This window comes from Thermobia domestica, chromosome 3 (genome assembly GCF_964235325.1).
Source record: "Thermobia domestica chromosome 3, izTheDome1.hap1.1, whole genome shotgun sequence".
NCBI classification, from domain to species: domain Eukaryota; kingdom Metazoa; phylum Arthropoda; class Insecta; order Zygentoma; family Lepismatidae; genus Thermobia; species Thermobia domestica.
The window spans coordinates 26181876-26195986 of NC_137456.1; positions in this window are offsets into that span (position 1 = coordinate 26181876).

The window sequence follows — 14111 nt, forward strand, 5'->3', positions numbered from 1 at the left end:
TTGAATTGGTCTTCCTCGAAGAAACACAGTAGTTAGTCTTTGACATTTAACAGATGACAATTATCTAGTTTTGGAAAATTGTACTTGAAACTTACCTCATAGTTAAATAAATTAGTTATTTTGTTTTTCATAAGACATACTAAAATGTTTATAACAAAGTATTGTATTTCTTCACTATTAAAATGCACAAGTAATTTATAGTAAGTCTTAATTCGGTTAATACGAGATGTGTTCCAAAAGTATCGAACCTTACTCTTTTCCCGCGTAAACCAAGGAAATGAGGGAGATTTTCTTCACTGTAGATGTAGAGAGGACGCTCATGCGTAGTCATGAACTTTTTCCCGCCCACAGAAAGCGCGAGTGAAGACGTGTAGTGAGCGGTGTTGGATTTCATTCTTTTGTAAAAAAAAAAAAAAAAAAAAAAAAAAAAAAAATGAGCAGCGATATTGCATCAAATTTTTGCCCAAAATTTTGCGGTACCCAAGCGGAAACCATTCAATCGGATCGGTATATTCAATTTTTGAACGAGAATTTGGGCATGAGAAGAAAGTACGCGAAATTCGATTAAGGCTTTCATCGCCAAACACAACATTTCTGTGTGTCGTCAGGCTCTTTCTCACCTGACATGGTTCCGTGTGGCTTTTGGTTATTTTACAAGCTTAAAATGCCACTAAAAGGGACCCGATTTGAATCAAGAGAAGACATCATGCGGAATGCGACGGAAAGGTTGCTCATCATTTCAAAAGCTGCGTTCCAAAAATGTTTCCAACAATGGCGGGAGCGTTAGGAGAAGTGTGTGCATTACCAAGGAGACTACTTTGAAGGGAATAAGTGTTTCGGATTTTCAAATCAATAAATGCATTTTTGTCAACCAAAGGTTCGATACATTTAGAACACACCTCGTATATTTAATACAATAATAATTTGATTTGCTTTAATTTCACACTCTACAAGGTAAAAAAATAAATAAGACTCAAATAGCACCGTCCTATTCTCCGAATTGAACGTAGATATTCTGCTTTTACTCCTTAAATTTGTATGCCATCTCACATACATATATATATATTTTTAAAATAAGCCTACGTAGTTTTTCTTCATTCCATGTACTGTAATACGAAAAAACTTATTGTATTGTACTATAATGTACTAAAATATCTTTTACTCACATACATACGACTTGTGTGAAGTACTACTTCTTATGGAATTGAATAAAATAACGTAGTTTGTGTAGTATGTAGTATTAACGCTTGAAAAAGAATTACATTCTTGGGTCAGTTTAATACTATATAGAAGTTTCATACATGCAGACAATTTTAAAATTGTCAAAATTTACTTAAAATATGTATAATTTCTGCATCTTCACTCATTTCATATCTAATATAACTGATTACTTTATAATCGAGCGTGTTTTAAAATATATACAGAATTAGTTAGTAGTTTGTTTTAAATGTATCATTGCCTAAACATTTTCATTTTTTTAGTGAAAATATAGCTAGAGTATTCCTTTGTAACCAAACTATTTAGAATTATAAAGGATCCCGTACAATCCTTATGGAAATTGGATTTCAGTGGAACTCCATGAAACCGTGATATATTGTAGATATTGTAATCCTGAGAAAAGGTCTTAATGGGCACAACCATCAATCACTGACCGTTTGGCCACTTTTTTGAAAACAGCAGAAAGTAATGGTATTCTGGATTTCGGCAAAATAGCTTGAATTCGTGATATGGTGTAGATATTGTAATCTGAGAAAAAGTGGTGTCAATGGGCACAACCACCAATCACTGATCGTTTGGCCACTACATGTCCCCTTTTTCCAAAACAGCAGAAGGTAACGATATTCTGGGATTTTGGTGGAATTGTATGAAACCATGAAAAGGTTTAGATCTTCTTATCCTATCCAACAACCCGGAAAAGGGACAGGGAGAGTTACGGCCACCACAATTTAAGCATAGATAACATCGCGATGTTCATCTTGCGAGGCAAAGAAAAGCGCTGGAAAACCCTAGACAGGATGACCGGCCCGGAACGAACCTCCCGAATGCGAACAAATTCTTTACCAACTGACCTATCGTTGCTCAGTAGCCATAAATTAACACTTTTTCTCAGGATCAAGACATCTATAATATATCACAATTTCATTCATTTTCACCGAAATCCAAAATATCGTTATACCCGGCTATTTTCAAAACTCTGGACCTGTAGTAGCCAAACGATAAATAATTGACGGTTACGCCCATTAAAACTTTTTCTCGCGAGAGAATATGTACAACATATCACGGTTTCATTCATTTTCACCGAAATCCAGAATATCTGTATTTTCGGCTGTTTTTTAAAAAGTGGCCTTGTAATGGCCAAATGGAAGGTGATTGGTGGTTGTGCACATTGAGACTTTTTCTCAGGATGACAATATCTACAACATATTACGGTTTCAATCAATTTCACCGAAATCCAATTTCCATAAGGATTGTGCGGGGTCCTTTAATTGATAAGTCTACACAAGCTAGTCCTATAAGCTATCAGCAGTAGAGTTGTTGCTTGCCAAGTCAAATATAAAATATGGGTGCCTATTGACAATACTGTCCCTTCATATTGCTCTTGATTGTTATTGTCCCATATATTAGCATGGTGATAGTGTTTGTTGTTCATACAATCAAGCAAGTATCTATATCTTAATATATCGTATATATACATACGATACATGTGTAGAATCGTTGATAAACCAGGGTAATATATATATACTATATGATATATATATAATACTGTTAAATTATTCAGTCATCTATAAAAGTTACGAAATAACATATTATATTAGAACTGAGAAAAATGTCAATTTCTGAGTACATGTCTTCTTCATGTATCATATATACATAAATACATAAGCATATACATATATATATATATATATCTTTTGTACAATTGTTCTATCTAATGTGGCGAGTTTATCGTTAGAGAAACCAGTGTTATCTCCACTGAAGTTTGTGACTTGTAAAGTTTTATTTGTTAAGTTGAAAAATCATTGTCAAATATTGCACAGATGTGAAATGCCTGTAGTAGTGATATGGTAAATTGAATATATGACTCTGTGGATCATACATTTTGTAGTTATTGTGAACATTTTACTTGGTATTTATATCTATATATATCTATATCTATCTCAGCGATTCTTAAACTTCCTGATTTCGTGACCCCTTTTAATATGATATGCATGTTGCCGGACCCCAAATCATTTCTTCGAAGGAAATTGTCAAGAAAATATTTTCGTGTACAATATCCAGCAAAACAAAAACAGTACTGAAATTCACGTATGGATTGCGCGCAGGTGCAGTGTGGTATAAGCTGTGAGCGCCACATGTATGTTTAGTTGTGTATGGACTAGCGTAGTGTGTAATTGGCGCGAAGATGTGTTACTCACAACAGACGAGAAGGTGTTTATTGTCGACCACTATTTCCGCTCATACGGTGTGGGTCAGCATTTCACTGCAGCAGATGAGCGTGCACGTCTACTCTATTGCTCTAGAGCTATGGCATATAAAGATGATTTCATCAGCAACATATTGTTCAGTGATGAAAGCCATGTGTATCTTGATCGCTATATCAATTGACAGTTTATTATTGACCCATTCTTGCATGATTCGCATCAAAAATATGTCGTTACATTAACAATGGATGCAGCAAGACGGAGCTACTGTCCACACTGCAAGTGAGTTACTTGCCCTTCTGCCCATGAAAGTTTGGACATTGCTTGATTTCCCGTGGAACGGATTTTTCCATATCCTTCCCACTCCCGTGACCTCACGGCTCTAGATGCGTACATATGTGATATGCTGAAGGAAGCAATCTTCCGAACAGATAACCCCGAAAATTGCTTATGGATAGAATGTGATAGAAAGAGGTTACGATAAGAAATAGGTTGAGAAAACCTGTTCTAGGATAAACATACTCCTTTTTGAGATATTCCATGGTTGAGAGAACCCTGTATTTGACGCTAGTAATATGATCTGCTTATATAGTTAATAACTCTTAATGTCATCCAGATATTCCGTTATTTATCTTTCATGGCGAGTTCTTTTCTTAATGTTCCTTTCAAGAGGTATAATGGTTCATCAAAATGGATGAATAAAAAAGAGACATGCTATTTCGTTTCTTTATCGTAGCCAGATTTTTTTTTTTGATCAAAAGATCCAATATATTTCAAACGAAAATTTTCTTATAGGCTTTATATCTAGAGAACTACATATAGTGTAGCCAAACTCAAACTATTACTTAATTCAGTATGATGTGCTTATTCCGTAGAAAGTACGAAAACTCGATTTAGAGGCCATTCAAAAATTTTGTGGCTCCTGATCCAAATACGATATTGGCCAAGATCGCAATCTTTTGATCCTTTTTTTTTTTTTTTTTTTTAATCATTTCTAAAATTCTTGTTTAACTCCTTTTGATAGTGCACGCAACAATATTCAGTCCAATAGCTATAATTTCCATCTTTCCACTTCTCAGCGTCTTTAATTAGATTTTGATTTTTCCGACGCAAGTTGCTAAACAAATTTAAATCATGACCGATGATCAATAACCTCAACTTATGGGTAGTTGACTATCAGAGTCAAACAACAAAAGCACATCTCGACCGAAGAGCTAATTATGTTAATTCATTACCAATGGTTCAATTATTTTATCGTGAAAAGGTAACATACAACGTCGAGGATATATATCTGGTTTTTCGAAACTTCCAAAACCCGGTTTTGGCGAAACATATTGTACAAAACTTTTTGTAATAATAGAAACAAGTTATATATACACAGAGTGAACCTGAAAGAGTGCACAAACTCCGGGAGGTGATTCGTAACATCAAAAGAAGACAAAAAGTCCTCTTGCATATTGTCGAATTCCGCATCGTGTACGAGGGACAGGAGTGCCAACTTGGAATCGAAAGTTGAATCCTGACAATTGAAACGGAGCAGAAAGATGTACACAACAGGTAACTCGATAACATGAAAGAATTTTTTGTCTTGTTTTAATGTTATGAATCACTTCCCGAAGTATGTGCACATTTTTCAGTTCCGTTCCAATTGTCACGATTTGAATTTCGATTCCAAGGTGGCATCCCTATCATTTAAACAGGACGGGGAATTCGACAATATGTAACAGGACTTTTTGCCTTCTTTTGATGACACAAATCACTTCCCGAAGTTTGTGCACATCTTTCAGGTTCACTTATACATAGTATGGTAGGAAACTATTTGAACAAACTTCGGGAGCTGATTTTCGAAACCGAAACGAGCAAAAAAGTCCTGCGGAACTTCAGTAAGGGATAATTTCGGCGATATAAGGTGCCGAGCGTGGGAAAATAAACTTCAGAGGGATCTAATTCAAAAACAACGCAACGTAGAGAGTGCGGTTTAGAACATGACACTCGAAGTCATACCTGCTCGGTTGAAAGATGTATGTTTTAAACCTCCGCAACATGTGTGCGAGGGATTCCCCAAAGGTACGTAGGGATTACTTGCCAGACTACAGGAAACTATTACACTGTCTGTCTGAATACCTATGTTTCGGAGTTGGGAAATATCGGCGCAACGGATTTTATTGAAGGAGCTGCAGTATAGGTTCCGCTCTTCCACCTCTCTCTCTCTCTAAAATCATGTGCGCCGGTACAACCCAACTCTGGTACATAGGTATTTAGATAGAGAATGTTCCTCTAATATTTCTTTAACCGCATTTGATATCTCTCTCAGTTTTCAAGCTAGGCAGCCTCAAAGTTACAATTTTTTCGATTTTGGCATCTCGTAAGTTTGAAACAACGCGTTTTTCGCCTTATGTTCGTATGAACTTTTTTTGTTGTTGTTGTTTTGGTGTGAGGATTTCACTAGTGGATTTTGGCTACATAATAAATGAACACCCTATATATATATATATATATATATATATATATAGAGAGAGAGAGAGAGAGAGAGAGAGAGAGAACGGGCGGAGAGTATTACTAAACTATATTGAGAAACTGAAAGAGATGATTCCTCATATATGGTGCCTTCCATTTCAACTCAGGCAAAAAAATATAAAATTGTACCATCACCATCTCAGATATTGTTGAAACTTTTTTTTATAGCAACTAGGCATGTTTTTAAGAGACCCATTTTTTTTTGTTTTGTCGAAAAAAATTTTCCCGCCAAGTAATGGGCCATCAAAGACGGGGAGTACAATTTATGAATTGTAGAAGACATGGAAAATGGTCAATTTCGGAGCCTCACCATTCGGCTATGGAGACAGGTAGAGTTATAATTCTTGTTGTGGTATGTACATAGGGATATAAATAAACTATATTTTATTATAGTTTGGTTTGCGCATGCGTATCTTTTTGTACATAAATTAACAAATGAACGTCAATTTATCTGAAAAGTCGAAGTTTGCGAATTTTTTTCGAGCACTTCCGGTTCGAATTTTAAAATTCTGTTTTCTCGGTTGGTAAGACCTAGTTACCCGCTTTCCGAAAAAAAAATTTGTATCGCTTCTGTGGTCAACCGTTTTGTCGCAAAAAATTCGAGAAATTGTAAAATTTTCAAAAATCGCCATTTTTGGGCGCCATTTTCTCGAAAACACCATTTTTTAAAATTCTGAAATTTTGTCAGATGGTTCAACTTTACCTGAATAATAAACACACTAAATACCATTCTCGACCAATGCTTCATGGATTAACTGCAGCCTTTTAAAGTTAGCGAAGTTTCGCTAATTTTGATGTCACAGTTAGCAACACTGGGAACAATGAAAGTGCAATGATTTGATGATGTTTGTGGTTCACATTCATTAAATGAAGAATAAATGGTTTTCTTGGCTGGTTTTTTATTATTTTGATTAAAAAGGCTCTCTGAAATAGTAAAATGAGCCTCCCTCTACTCCTCCGTTTTCTTAAACTGAAGTAATCTGAGGTGGAAATTACGATTACGAAACACACAAATTTCAAGTTCACTTACTTAAAGTGGTCTTGGGAAACAAAATTTCACTGATTTTTTTCTTTTTTTTTATACATGGACCAATCATTTGCTTGGTTTTTGTCTTCTTTGCTAATAGCATGTAACCGTGCAGATGCTCCGATAGATGTTGGTTCACTCATAACTCATCCAGGAGTGGATCTAGGGGAACGATTGCCCCCCCCCCCAGAAGAAGAAACTTTCTTATTTATATATAAATAAAACCCATCCCAGAGTTTAGAGCTCTTAAAAGTAGCTCTAAGTAGCAGTATTACAATTCCCCCCCCAGAAGTCTGTCCTGGATCCGCCCCTGCGTAGCACATTGTCGATAGTCACAAAACACTTATTTTCACTTCTCTTATGCTCTTCTGGAAACCTGTACCCTGCTGAAGGTTCATGTGGAAGCATAAACAGCACTTAAACTTCACGTAATTCATGATTTATTCATAATATTTCTGCTACGCACCACTGGTTATCATACATATATGTATAACAAAAGTTCCTTTTTGCAGATTTTTTTAAATCTACACTTTGAATTGCTAAAGTTCGATTTTGGGGGGAAGTATGAAGTTAGTTCATGGTGACCCATTACTGCCATAAAAACTTCGCAATTTTCCGAAAGCCAAAGATAACTTCGTTGAATACCAGTTACCGGTCGCATACTTTCCCTTTTTTCTTCCGGAAGTCGTCGAATTCAGTTCCAGGTAACAAAACGAGAGTAATACCCGGAGTTTGTACTTGCACTATACTCACGAATTCTCCTGCGGTTTTAGTGGGGACGCGGTGGCTCAGTGGTAGAGCGTTCACTTCCGGTGCTTGGGGTCCCTGGTTCAATCCCAGCTCGTGCCGTTCTGCATTTCACCATTTCATTCATTTCTCATAATCACCGTCTCCTTTAGCCTAACCGGCATAACCGTGGAACGTAAAACTTAAAGATTTCATTTCATTTTTTTCTTCTGCGGTTTTAATACTGTGTATCTGTTTTAGCCTAAGGCTATGGCGCGTTGCCACATTCTTTGCCCCCCCCCCCCCTTCCCCACTACCGTCACAGAGACCCTTGCATGGCCGGTTTCACTGCAAAAACACTGCTTTATCGGACCTGTCTGCATCTCGAACATCTGAAAGCGATCTTTTAAAGTGGGATGCAGCACCATCAGAAATCACTGACATGGTTTGGGAAATTGTAGACACCTATTTTCACGTATTCAAACCTTTTTCTATAAAATATATTTTCGCTTTTCTTCGAGTATGTTTAGAATCTTGTCTATGACTATGAGTACATGAGCCGAATCGTGTGTTTTATCGTCGTTTATTACAACAAAACTGTCAATTGTTTCATATTTCGGTGATAACTCTGAATTTCACTTTGCAGAATAACAGTCCAGTTTTCAACGAAGTCCACATGAAGTAAAATGGAATTTGTATCTTGAAATTTTATACGGTGGTTTTCGGTAGCAATTGATTCTCTTTGGATTTTCTTGATGTAGTCATGAATTACAATTCTTAGTTAAACCGGCAATGTACGATACAAAAACAGAAAGTGGCACAGTTTTTTTTTTTTTTTTTTTTTTGTAACGAGATCATTATTCTCCGATATGGCATACGTAACCACTTTCATTTTCATCAGGATCAATAATTAAAGACACCACACTTATTTCTTCCACTCCAGGACATTCACCACATTCTTGAAGAAGACAGCTGTCATTTTCTACGGATCATACTACTAAAGGAAATAGGTCACTCATGACAGCTTCAATACAGGTTGCACCTTTGATTTGTAGCAACACAGTAGCAGCTAACTTAAAATTTGCACAATACACACACACACACACACTTCCCTCTGAGGTTGCGGACTGACACACTTTAGTCGAATACTATAAAATTCCGAGTGACCCATTTTTATGCTGGGATTGCTCTGTTTAAAAATTCAGTAAATTTCTTTGGAACGCGTAAGAAAACGTTTCGATTTTTTTTTTAACTTTTTGTCATTTTTCGATCACTGTAATGACATCGCACTTAATTGAGACTGTCTGCAGCATTCCAAATCATACTGAGGTAATAGTTTAGGCCTTTTATAGTTCATCAGAATTCATTGGATGGCCATTTCAAGTAAACTTAAAATTTGTGTGTTTCGTAATCGTAATTTCCACCTCAGATTACTTCAGTTTAAGAAAACGGAGGAGTAGGGGGGCTCATTTTACTATTTCAGAGAGCCTCTTTGTTCAAAATAATAAAAAAACCAGCCAAGAAAACCTTTTATTCTTCATTTAATGAATATGAACCACAAACATCATCAAATCATTGCACTTTCATTGTTCCCAGTGTTGCTAACTGTGACATCAAAATTAGCGAAACTTCGCTAACTTTAAAAGGCTGCAGTTAATCCATGAAGCATTGGTCGAGAATGGTATTTGGTGTGTTTATTATTCAGGTAAAGTTGAACCATCTGACAAAATTTCAGAATTTTAAAAAATGGTGTTTTCGAGAAAATGGCGCCCAAAAATGGCGATTTTTGAAAATTTTACAATTTCTCGAATTTTTTGCGACAAAACGGTTGACCACAGAAGCGATACAAAATTTTTTTCGGAAAGCGGGTAACTAGGTCTTACCAACCGTGAAAACAGAATTTTAAAATTCGAACCGGAAGTGCTCGAAAAAAATTCGCAAACTTCGACTTTTCAGATAAATTGACGTTCATTTGTTAATTTATGTACAAAAAGATACGCATGCGCAAACCAAACTATAATAAAATATAGTTTATTTATATCCCTATGTACATATCACAACAAGAATTATAACTCTACCTGTCTCCATAGCCGAATGGTGAGGCTTCGAAATTGACCATTTTCCATGTCTTCTACAATTCATAAATTATACTCCCCGTCTTTGATGGCCCATTACTTGGCGGGAAAATTTTTTTCGACAAAACAAAAAAATATGGGTCTCTTAAAAACATGTCTAGTTGCTATAAAAAAAGTTTCAACAATATCTGAGATGGTGATGGTACATGCTCTGCCTGAATTGAAATGGAAGGCACCATATATACATTATATACATATAAAGATCTTATATGCAACTCTATCCATCACAACTCTGGAACTCACTAAAGAAATAATAAACACTTCTGACCAGAGTATATACACTTATTTATTAAAAACTAAATTACAGTGTAACGTTTTGACAACTTAACGTTGTCGATGAAGACAACGTTAAGTTGTCGAAACCGTTACACTGTAATTTAATTTTTAATAAACAAGTGTATATACTCTGGTCAGAAGTGTTTATTATTTCTAAAGATCTTATGAACGTGTGGACGAAGGTGCATAGTTTCAGAGCTAAGAGTCGTCCAAAGTCATGGAAAAATACATTGGAACATTTATTATTTTGAAAACGAGAAACAGTAGAGTAGCGGTCTATGTCAGTATAGAAGTACTCATACATACGCCATCTGAAAATGGATATTTCAGCAGTGTGAAATTAGTCCACAAGGGATTATCCACAGGAAATAACTTCCAGACATGTTCCCAACTAAATTCCCAATTTAAATGTGGCTCCAAAGTATACAAAAGGTAAGGTAAGTGAATACTGAATGACGGAAGTCGGAAGAGTTAGGTATCGTCAGCTTCATCGTTCCGGATTAACACATGCTACGCCAGAAAATAAAGAAGAGATCACACATAGGCGTTTGGTTAAGCCATACACTATGATCTCTTTCGCTACTAAGCTTCACCTGAAAGTAGACGAAGAAGAAAAGACAAAAGTTCTTTGTACACGGACACTTCGAAATGAAATTTATTTTTTAGATTAACGTCCCCCACTCATTTCCTTTAGGCTAAAGGAGACGGGTGATAAATTAATGTTTATGAAAATATTTCTTTTTTGAGCTCTCCAACCAAGAATCGAACTTGGGATTACGTGCATCAAAGCGGCATGCGCTAACCACTAGACCACTCGTGAAAGGGCAATATACAGTTCGAGGACGGACAAATCGAAGTTGGAGGCATACACTGTATTTACTCTATTTTTCTTAATTTTTAGCCTAAAACTATTGGAAGACGCTTATAATCGCATTGTTGTTGTTTTAATTGTATTTTTCTTAATGTTGCTGCTTTTAGCATTATTTTTATGATAAATGTACATGCGTAGCTTTTAATAACTTCACATGAGAACCAGTATATAAAAAATTACGATTAAGTAGGAATCACATTTATTGATACTTTACTATGGACATGTGATAAACTATATGCTCCATTACTATAAGAATAAACCAATGTACAGTGTGTCCGTAAAGTCGCGCAACCCAAAGTTTGATTGCGTATATCTTTTGATCTAAAAATGATAAAGACTTGAGACTTGAAGCAAATGTAAGCATGTTATATGAAGGTGTTTTCGAGAACATGACCAATGCTGAAACTTGTAACGTTTTTGTGTATTAACGAAATATATTACCCTAAGTGTAAAATAAAAAATGTGCAAAATGAAGAAAATCAATATTCAGTTGATTCAAATCGATATCGCAAATTTTTCAATAAAATTTCATTTTATCAATTATGTGCAAATTTCCATTGCTTATCATTAACTACCTAACACACACCTATTACAACAGTCTTGCCAGGGGCCGCGTTTCTGTCAAAAACCCATTTTACGGACTTGCATCAAACAAGTCTTTTTACATGGCAACACTGCATCAACCTTATCACATTTTCACACCAATGGATAAATGTTGGTGCATACTGTATATATATACACACACAAATTTACCCGCAAGAAATCAGTGTTCTGCAACTGAATATTGATTTTCTTCATTTTGCACATTTTTTTTTTTTTATTTTACACTTACGGTAATTTTTTCCGTTATTACACAAAAACGTTACAAGTTTCACCACTGGTCATGATCTCGAAAATATCTACATATAACATGCTTGTTTACATTTACTTCAAGTCTTTATCATTTTTAGATCAAAAGATATACGCAATCAAACTTTGGGTTTCGCGACTTTACAGACACACTGTATTATTACCGAACAATTAATCACCGCCATGCTGTTATTGTTTAATTTTCCTGTGTTAAAATACCGTGAAAATGGAGAACGAAGACAGGTTGAAGATGTTGATAGCACCGTAAAGTTTTAAGTTTTCAACTCATAACACTGTACGTATATCAGGACAGTAGTTTTAGGATTTGTGACGCACTCACAATGACTCTTGTACAGCGAAGTCCTTAGGTTGTTTACTTATGAATTTCGTAAGTGTGAACAGGTCATAACAGGCAGTATACCAGTATAATGTACCTGGACGGAGGTGTACGTGGTAATTAGTTGGCGCAATGTCACAGTTTAAGTAACGCGCCAACATCAAGTTCATGTGCAAATTGAGGAAATCTCCTTCAGAGACTTCGATCGCCTTAAGAGTCTTCATCCCGGCGAAATTAAAATACCGCTAATTTTACAGTAATTATGTGATATCTTCAAATAGATAAAAGATAATTGAAATATGGAACAAGAGCGCCCTAGACAATATTATTTTGCGTGAGGTACCGTTATCACAAGTCATCTAGTGGCTTTCCGTTTTCAGCCGTTTAGAAACGCGAAAATAAATGCCGATTTTCAAAATGGTTCTAAATCGAAAGCAGATAAGTGAGTCATGATAACGGTTTTTCATGTAAAATAATATTGTCTAGGGCGCTCTTGCTCCATATTTCAATTATCTTTTATCTATTTAAAGATATCACATAATTACTGTAAAATTAGGGGTATTTTAATTTCGCCGGGATGAAGACTCTTAAAAACAGTTTACGGTTAACAATGCTTTAAGGAAAAATTGGCCTCAAAGGTGTCCGTTTCAACACCGTAGAAGACCACCAAAACCAACCTGACAGCTGAACTGCGGAATACACTAAAAGAGGACTTTCGTCTGTGTTTCCAGCAATGGCAGGAGCAGTTGAGCAAATTTGTGTGTTCCGAAGAAGCCTACTTTAAAGGCGATTAAGTATATGGTGTCAATAAAGAGCTGCAACAAAATTCCGGGGAACTTTTTAACTGCCTTGGTAAATGTAAAGACTTTTGGATTGTCTAAACTTGATCTCTGCCCACTTACTTAGCTTGAAAAATCATGATCACTACCAAGCCAGAACTACTGCTCCTCATGCAAAACACATCATCTTTGTATATCCCTTTATTCTTAATCTTTTCGTATATCTCTTATTATTCTCTTATATATAATCTTCTATGAACACACACACTTATCTTAAATCATAATCTTTAATCTTATTTCTTCATATCTTTATAATCTTAATCATAATCCCACTAACATCAAACTATCTTCTTTCTTTCTTTCTTCATCACTATTATCAGTGTTTTTAAGTGTTAAATGTAGTCTTAGTGGGCTCTAAATGCTAAGTTCGTTAGGTGATCTCTATTGAACATTTCGACTTAAGTTACTATCTTCTTCAATGGAAGGAATATTTCAAGCAATTTATTTGTATTAATTTTCAAAACTGTTCTATACCTTTTTTGTGTTATATATATATATATATATATATATATATATATATATATATATATATATATATATTTGATATTTTTTAACAAGATTTTTTTTTAATATTCCTTCTTATATTTAACTAATTTAATGTTTTCCTTTACTTTTCCTTTTTCTAAATATATATATATATATATATATATATATATATATATATATATATATATATATATATATATATATATATATTTATACCATTAAGAAGAATAAATTGTATCATGCTTCGAATTGCTTTCCAATGGTCCCATTCCGATAAAACTACCTCATATTTCAGTTTCAGTTATCTCCTTTTCGGAAGATTTATAAAGGAAGTCCCAGCCGTGGAGCCTTGTGGACTATTTCACTAAATTTGTTTTACGTCAAATTTGTTTTAAGTAAACTTATGCACTAAGATGGCACGAGCCAAAATGGCCGAATTTGCCTGTTTGAAATATAATTGTTTTTCACACTGTTATTGTAATAATAAAGGATAAGCGGCGCATGAATATATTAAAATTGAAATACAGTGTAATAAGATTGTCACAAATAGTAAAATTGTCAAAAGTAATGAATTATAAATAATAAAAATTGGATAAAAATTGAGAGCAAAGCTCCCCAATACTTAT